Raw genomic sequence first — 9590 nt, forward strand, 5'->3', positions numbered from 1 at the left:
CAAACCCGGAGGAAACAGCCCTACTTACTTAGTGGGTGTTACACAAGCCTCCTCCTGCACGTTCTGTAGTAGCCTTTATGGGATTGCCCATGAATCATTTTCTCAGTTTCCTATCATCCATAAGAACATAAGAAAACCCCCACTGGATTAGGCCAAAGCGGACCCACCTAGTTCATCTTCCTGTATCTCACAGTGGCCCACCAAATGCCCCAGGGACAAAAATGAAACAACAACAATGCATTGTATTGCCATTCACCTGGCATTCTGAATTGGCGTACTTTTAAAACCAGGAGGTTGCACATGCCCATCACAGCTTCTCACCTATGATGGATTGTTCTTCCATCAATCTGTCCAACCCCCTTTGAAAGATATCCAGTAGATGGCCAATAGGTGGCTAGTAGATCTTCAGAACATCCCTGAAGAGTCAGTCTACCCATGAGGTTGACTAAGGTGGGCAGCAGATTGGGGAAGTGGGCATCTCCTGCCCACACTTTTCCCCCTCACCCCCTTCCCTGGATTCACAAAGGAAGAGGGGCACAGAGAAAGAGTGGAGGAGAGGAGGCCGGAGCCACTCTAGCCAGTCATCCTCTTCTCTTCCCCACTTCCTCTTCTGCTTGGCTCCGCTTTTTCTTTTCACATCTAGGGAGCAGAAGGAGGAGGAGAAGCGTCAGCAGCGGCTGGCACACCGCTGAGTCCGGAACAGCAGCCTTCAGCCACGCTGTGAGCGAGCCAATGACAGCCGTGTGCGCCTGTCTCTCCCCCACCATCACCCACCACCCGGCTTTATCGGCTCAGCATTTATGAGCTTTAAATGATGGAGTGATTTCTGAAATCCTCAGACAGCGCAGAGCTAATGACTGTTATTGCCATGCATTATTCAACAGGAAATATACAATTAGTTCCTTATGTTCAATTTGGTCTTCGCATTAGCATTGGGTTATCATAAAATATAATTATGCGGAACTGTAAATATGTCTTCTCCAACTCTCTGTGTGCGTCTCTTTCTCCTTCCCCTTCTGCGGGGAAAAACTGGAAAACAAGGGCATATTCAAGAGCAATGCTTAGCAAGAGCATCTGACAGCAAGGGCAAAATCCCCAGCAAGGCCAGCCCATCCATGAGGCCTACTGGGAGGGCCGCCTAAGGCGCAGATCACCAGGGGGCGCCAGCCTCCATCCACCCTTCTGGCTCCTCCTATTCCAGCACTCTGGATTTGAAAAGAATCAGGACAAGAAGAAGAAATGTGCAGGAGTGGAGAGTGATGGATAAAGCACTGGAGACACTCTAGCCGACCACTCTCTCCTCCACAAGTCCTCTTCTACTGCATTCCCTTCTACCTTTTCAATTCCAGGGAGCAGGAAGGAGGTGGAAGGGCAATACACCGCTTCAGGCACCAGAAGAACAGGGGCCATCCCTGGTTCCCAGATGTATCTTCCATGAATTGCAGGTTGTCCTGAGTGTATTTACACTACAGTTGTGCCATGCGCCACAGAGTTGTGGCCACAGGATTCTGGGGCTTCAGACAGGAATTTTGCTCTGCCCTATCCCAAGATAGGTTGCTTCGATGGCAATCTCGAAGACAGACACCCAGGATCTATCTCAAGCATCTCATTTGGAAGACCTCGAGCTTGTCCATGTCTGATCTGAGCAGAGTCCATGTTTCTGATCCAGAAGGATTGGCAAGATCAGTGTTTGGAAGAGGCTAATTTTGGTCTTGATGGAGATATTGGCCTTCCAGAGGCACCGGGATGCAAATGCTACTCCTGCTGTGGACTTTGGTGATTTATTTAAGAGATTTATACCCCGCCTTTCCCCCCTCCCTTAAGGGCCCTTAAGGACACCACTTTTCTCTCCTGTTCCATCGATCCCAGATATCTTGAACCTGTTAGATTTGGACTCCATCGAGAAGTTCAAATGGAACATCTTGAGCAGATGAAGTAAACAGACTGAAATGCACAACCTGCGAATGGCCTGTCTCTTCCATCTCACGTGGCTGGACCATCACTTGCAATGGTGGGCGTGAGCAGGAGTGCCGGGGGGAAGGGGGGAGAAGCCAAACACTGGCCAATGCAGCCCAGCCAGAACCAGCAAGGATGGGAAGAACCAATCCGAGGGCACCTTCGCTCCACATTATTTTGCGGCGGATAAAAAATTTCATGGCTAATTATTATCTTGTTCCTCAACTAGGTAATTAATTTTTTGCATTGTTGCCCTGCTCTCCTTCCATGTTCGCTTCATGTTAGCAGAGTTTAATTGACAGGAGGGGAAGGGAAAAAAATAGCAAAAAATATTTTTTTAAATAAAATGGAATTTTAATCAGTGAGACCAGAGTATCTCTTTCAGAAGGAAAATCTGAGTAGTGCAGGAGTGGGGTGGGCCCAGCCTCCCTTATCAGTCACTTCCTCCATTCATTACCATGCGGATGATAATGCCTGCTTTACATTTTTAATCGTATAATGGATTTTTTTAATTAAAAATGTGTCTTGGATATTCGGCGGGGGGGGAGAGGATATGTATGCCTGCTGGACTGCTAGTTCCAGCAGTATTCAGACTTTGCTTAGAAAACAATCTTAAAGTAAAACGTTTTCTGGTACTATGCGATGTCAGCAATCAGACTTCTCGGCCTAAATGCCTGAGTCGCTGGTGCTGTCTGTGTTCTGTGGCCTCCTGTGGTCTTCCTGGGAAAGGACTGAATGCATTCTTTGGGCAAAAGAAGGAGCATTTGTTTTTCCAGGTAACACATAGGTGAGGTCCTGTCAACTCAGCCTCCCCTATGACTGCACACATGCTCCACCCAGTTGAGTGGCTGGACAATCACTGGGGAAGCCGAGCTGTCACTGCTGCAAGCTCCGGAGTCTCCGAGACGCTCTCAGAGAGTGTCCACATCTCTCAGAGTCTCAGAGACTAGAGCTGTGGAAGCATCATCCCAGTCTCTGCAGTCACTGGGCAGGTACGTTGGCTCCCGGGTAGACCTCCGCCCCGCTTGCGGTGTGATGTCACCCAGGAGCTCTGTGAGCTGTGCCTCTCCAACCTTGGCCCGTCACTGCCAGTGAGAATTGCTTATCACACGGTCGGCAAAATCATGTCGCAGAATCCTGGCAGGACGGTACCAGTTGAGTCTGGAGTCATAGGGTGTGTCTGTTGCCTTCAGGGGTGTGAATTCTGCAAGTGGGGGACGGCTCTTGGTGTTTAAGGCAGGGCACCAAGTGCTGCACCCCTCCCCCCACTCAGCAGCTCTCATCCCTCCTGCCCCCTCCTCCGCAGTGCTTCTAATCAAGCGTAGAAGGAGGGGAATGAAACAGAAGAGGGACTGTGGAGGAAAGGAGAGTGCTGGGCTACTCTAGCCCACCAATTTCTTCTCCTTCTCACTTCCTGTTCTGCTTGGTTCCCACCTTTCTTTTCAAATCTAGACAGCAAGAGGAAGAGTGGGTCAGTGTGCCACTGGGGAAGGGGGCAAACCTTGCCCTGATCTTTGGAAACAGGAAGTTGAATAAGGAAACCCTCATAATGCACTGGTTTCATTTGGGAAGCAAGACCTGCACACTTAGAAGATCCTAGTGGGAACTGGGACAAGGAGAGTTCTGGAAGCATCTGTAGCTAGCCCACCACAGCACCGATGGCACCTGCGTCTGCCATTGTGCAACACTGTGTGCAGGGACATTGCTGTGAGAGGGTGCCTTCCACCTCCACACTTCATATGCTGTGCCGGGGACGCTAATTATTTCCTCAACAGGGAGCCCTCTCGAGAACTCATTAGAATAATGCCTGTCTCCATGGAGATGCAGCTTCCTTGATAGTAACTCCGTGGTGGCAAGAGGAGACGAACTGTGTGTGGGGAGCTCCGACTAGCACCCTCCTTGCGCTGGGCTCCTGTCACCCTGAACAGAAATACTCACAGTGTTTCGAGGAGTTCTTAAGCATCGAAAGAGTTTGAGTGCAGCAAGGAGGCTGACGAACCAGGGAAACCCCTGATTTACATCTTGCTACCGCCACGGACTTGCTAGGAGGCTTATTAAGGCAGGCTACTATGGCCTTGTCTGACGCTGCAACAGTAGGACGGTGCCTTTTCCTCAGTTAGAACTTCGGACTATCTCCCGCCGTACCGTCACCCGCAGTGGCCAGTGTGGTGGTTTGTTTGCAATCCCTTTTTGGCACCAGGAGGTGGCAAGGGAGACACTCTAGCCCACTACTCTGCTCATAAGAACATAAGAACGGCCCTGCTGGATCAGGCCATAGGCCCAGCTAGTCCAACTTCCTGTATCTCACAGCGGTCCACCAAATGCCCCAGGGATCACACCAGACCTGCATCCCGGTGCCCTCCCTTGCATCTAACATAGCCCATTTCTAAAATCAGGAGGTTGCACATACACATCATGGCTTGTAACTCCTTGCCCTTGACTTCCAAGCCTTCCATGGAGGTGGGAGGGGAGGAAGATAGAAACAGGGCCTTCTCGGTGGTGGCACCAACTTTATGGAATTCCCTCCCTAAAAACATAAGAACAACCCCACTGGATCAGGCCATAGGCCCAACTAGTCCAACTTCCTGTATCTCACAGCAGCCCACCAAATGCCCCAAGGAGCATGCAAGACAACAAGAGACCTGCATCCTGGTGCCCTCCCTTGCATCTGACATAGCCCATTTCTAAAATCAGGAGGTTGCGCATACACATCATGGCTTGTACCCCGTAATGGATTTTTCCTCCAGAAACTTGTCCAATTCCCTTTTAAAGGCGTCCAGGCCAGACGCCGTCACCACATCCTGTGGCAAGGAGTTCCACAGACCGACCACTCCTGCTCCTCCACACTTCCTTTTTCATTCCACTCTGCTCATTCTCAAATACAGCACGCCAAGGAGGAGTATGGAGTGAGTCTATGTGGTATCACTGAACCAGGCAGAGGCAGGGATGGAAGTCTGTGGGGCCGGCCCAAACCCCCCTTGACACTTGAGAGATCCTGCCAGTGCTGCCTTCCTGACCTGGTGATGTACTACCCTCTGATCCTCCCACACTCCAGTGCTCTAGTTCAGCACTCCCCCCCCCCAACATTTCCTCTTCTTCTTGTCCCCATTTTCCTTTTCCAGTCCAGGGAGTGGAAGGAGAATGAAGAGCAGTCAAGGCAAGCTGGTGGCCAGAGACGAAGTCTGCTGCCTGAGGCGATGGCTTCAGCTGGCCTCATGAATGGGCAGACCTTGGAGGCAAGGACAGTATTTGGCTGTCTTGGGCTGCCACTGCACACCAGCACGCTGTTGGTTTTGAGACTAACCATGACTAAGGTGGAAAGGTAAGTCAAGGGCTGACGGTTTGGTACTCTTGCATTCACTTCATTCCACCTAATTCTACATGCTGATAGTTACAAGATCTTAGATGGTATCGCAGCAGTGATGACGCAGAAAATGGAGTGGAAAGGAATGCCACAAAGTGTAAATTATTATTATTATTATTATTATTATTATTATTATTATTATTATTATTATTATTATTATTAATTTATATCCCACCTTTTTGCCCCATGGGCACACAAGGCGGCCTACAACAATTAAAAATACAAAAATTAACAATTAAAAACAATAATAAAAACAATTTTCAAATAATTAAAAAAAAACTAAAACAAACCCCGTGGATTCTAATATAAAAGGAGAAAGAAAAGCCAGCCAGCCTGTCAACAATTAAAAGCTTTTTGAAATAAAAAGGTCTTCAGTCCACGCCGAAATACTAGCAACGAGGGAGCAGTTCTCAATTCTAAGGGGAGGGTATTCCAAAGTTCAGGGGCCACCACCGAGAAGGCCCTCTTCCTGGCCGCCGCCCCTCTCACATCTCTTAGTGGTGGCACAGTCAAAAGGGCCCCCCCCAGATGATCTAAGAGCACGGGCAGGATTGTAGGGAAGGAGGCGGTCAATATGAAAACCGCCCTTGCTAAATGATCAATAGCAGACACCGGGTAGACAAACCAAGACACCTGGTTAACTGCAGCCCATTATGATCTTGGCGAGATTGCATGGCATAGTAGATAAAGACTGACTTCCAGGTTCAAGTCCACCCACAGCCCCGAAACTTACACATAAATACAGTGAAGCTGAACACAGAGGAAAAGAAGAAAATCAGCCCCAAAGCTCACGGGGCTGATTATGAGGGCCCAGACTCGTGCTGCCCCAGGGAGGAAGATGACCGATTCCTTCGTTCTGGTTAGAGAGATCTTTCAGGTGGTGGAGAAGGGAGAGTGAGTGGAAAGGGATACTTCTACAAATGGACCAATCTAAGGCCTTTGACAGGATAAACAGAAAGTATCTCTGGCAAACACTGACGGCAAAGGGTGTCCCAGAGGTCTTCATAAACTTCATAAACTATATATATCTGCATGAGCAGGCATCGGTTATGCCGCAGGTAAACGGATGGAAGGGAAAACCACACCCATAGAATCAGGGATACGCCAAGGATGTCCATTGAGCCCGCTCCTCTATGTTTTGGCGTAAGATCCATTGCTGGTCATGCTCCAGGCAGAGCCCAGAATAAAGGGAAGCGCCATGGGTGGGGAAGGGAACAGCGCAGAGGCTGGGAATGCCATAAGAATGGTAGCCCATGCAGATGATGTGTACGTTATGGTTAGAGACGTGGGTGAGATGGAGACATTGAAGGGATAATAGATGAATACAGCAGGGCTTCGGGAGCAATGATAAACGAGGATAAAACCAAATTATTATTAACAGTATTTATATACCGCTTTTCAACTAAAAGTTCACAAAGCGGTTTACAGAGAAAAATCAAACAACTAGTGGCTCCCTGTCCCAAAAGGGCTCACAATCTAAAAAGATGCAAAAGAATACCAGCAGACAGTCTCTAAAACAGACAGTGCTGGGGTGAGGTGGGCCAGTTACTCTCCCCCTGCTAAAAAAAGAGTTATTCTCTAAAAATCCTCTCTAAAATTTAGAGAGTTATTCTCTCTAAAAAATGTTATTCTCTTGGATCGAGGGGGAAAAACATAGAGGTGAGGGCCATGGGGGCTGTTTTTGAAACGGGTGAAAGGAAACAAGAGGTTCAAAGGGTGGAATCTGTAAAAAATTTATGTATAATTTTTGGACTGAAGCAAAGAGGATGGGAAGAGAACTGGAAACTGTGGGCCTCTAAAGTGGAGGAAAAACTGAAGAGGTGGGAAAAATGGAACTTGAACCTGTACCAGAGGGCGCGTTCCGTCAACGTGTATTGTGTTCCAATTTGGCGGCGATCTAACCCCCACCGAAACAGGTGGTGGACAAGGCTACCCATCAGGTTTTTGTTTTCTTGTGGGGCACTGCCTTCTTCCCTCTTGCCCAAGCGATGGCATATAAGCAAGTGAAAGGAGGAGCCCTAGGGGTTTGGGCCCTCGGACCTTTGTTCTTGGCGACCTTTGTCTCCTATAACTTTGGCAACTGGGCAAAATGGAGGCAGAGGCTGCAGGAAGGGGGAGCTTTTGCATCTGTATGGGCCCAATTCGGAGACACTTGGGAAAAGACGATCTGGGGACAGAAATGGTGGGCAAAAGAAGAGACGGGCTACGTACTCACTCAGGCGATAAAACTATCTTGCCGGAGTACATGAGGGAGGCGGTGACTCTGATGAAGGAGATGGGGCTCTCGGCCAACCCATATAAAACCAGCGGGCTGGAAGGGAAACGACTCAAGTGTTACGTGTATGAAACGACGGTACAGGAGTTTGCTGTTTCTCTTGGTGAGGCCTCATGATAAAGTAAGGTGCACCTTTCCGCGTACCTCTTGCAGGAGAAGGTGGCACACAGCGCCTTTAGCGAGAAGAGAATCCCCTTTAGTTTATGGGAATTAAGGTTGGAGGGCTTTCCATCAGGTCCTCAGGGTGGGAGCGGCAAACCCATGGTTGCAAGAAGATCAGAGGAGGTACAAGAGGCCGACCTGTTCGGGATCGGGACCCTCTAGATCGGTAGGTGCCCCACCGCTGATAGAAACGGTTGCCCATTTCGTCCAAGAGTGTATGGCGGCGAAGGAGTTGTGGAGGGGCGTAGCGAGGGCCTTTAAGTGGCCCATACTGGTCCAACAGGCCTGGGAGACTATCGTCTCTGGGAAGGAGCCAGCGGGAAGTATGAGGGGACCCGAGAGGACGAGTAATGCGGGACAACGGAGGGGAAGAGACGATAGGTGGGAGGTGCCATGGTCTACGGTAAGATTGATAAACCTGCATGTCCTTTTTGCGCTGGGCATCCAAAGGGGCAAAGAAAGAAAGGAGAAAAAGTCCACCAACACACAAGGATGGATTCGCTTTGTGGTCTCCAGAGTCCACGGCGTCGCAGCTCACGAAGGGGGGAGAACCGGTAGAGAGAGGTGGAAAAAATGGTGGGAGTGGTTAGATGGGGGTGGATCCACCTATAACGTGATCTAGTTGAACAGCTGATGTTATGTGACTGTAGCTGAAAATGTAAAATGCGATTTCTTTCCTATGTATTATTTATTGTAGTATGAAACTTTAAAAATAAAAATCTATATCTCCACCCCCCCCCCCCCCAAAATCTATATTTCCCAAAGCTCACAGGATAAGTTTGGTCCAGTCAGTCTAATCTATTTCACCGGATGGCTGTAAAAATGCCCTCGCTCCACTCAACCGAAACCAACTATTCCCGTTAAGGTTCCGCTCTGATTAAGCAAAAAATGGGTCACTGATTGACTAACACCTGTGACATCAACCTGAAACTATGCAGACCCACCAAGCACTTTGAACACAACTAATTCTTCTCTTTCTTTTTCCAATAAGTTAATAAAAGTGAAGGAAGGAATAAGTGCATCTGAGGTGCTCTAAAAAATAATTTCCAAAGGAAGCCACCAGAAGTATTGGCGGGAGAGGACAAGCCTGTCTGTTAAACCAGGATTCAATTTGCTGGGATGGACTTTTGTCAATCAAACTGCAAAGTCAGGGTTCCTTTTTCTCTTCATGTTTGAAGAGCATTTAATGCAGCACAGTTTCCACGTGAAAAGAAGCCTTCACTGAGCAGAAAAACAGCAACTCTTCTCCCATTTTTATTCCATTTTCTTCCCCTGAACTCTTTTGATGTTAAATAACATCCTGGATTAAAGACAAAACCTCTTATTTGCTTGCCAAAGTAGTTGCTTTAGAAGCCTGAAATGCATAATAGGTTTCCACTCCAATCACCCAGACCATGTTGCTCAGTTAATTTACCAGCATGTATCACATAGGAAAAGGTATCCGAGGAAAAGGTAATTAAAATATTTGCTTGTCTTTATTCTGCTTATTACAAAGTCTTGCGTCTAGAGACCTGTTCGGTGAATGTAGAAGTCCAGAAACTCCCTGCACTGTGCCAGCTCCTGCACCTTTGAGCCCAGAAGCTGACTGCGATGTCTGCCAGGCCTCGGAAGTGTTGGCAGAATTAGGAACTGGGGTTTGGGGCTGATCGTTTCCAGGGATGGAACTCAATGGAACTTTTTCCAGCCCACCAGACCACAGTGTGTCTCTGTGTGCTTGCCGACATTTTTCTCAGCTTTCGTGGCAACCAGAAAAACCTCGTGGAAGCCACGTTCAAAGCAGCGAGAGCAACAACGTGGTGAGAGGGGGGTGATTTGGCTCCAGGTAGTGGGGGC

The sequence above is a fragment of the Tiliqua scincoides genome, chromosome 13 (genome assembly GCF_035046505.1).
Source record: "Tiliqua scincoides isolate rTilSci1 chromosome 13, rTilSci1.hap2, whole genome shotgun sequence".
Taxonomy (NCBI): domain Eukaryota; kingdom Metazoa; phylum Chordata; class Lepidosauria; order Squamata; family Scincidae; genus Tiliqua; species Tiliqua scincoides.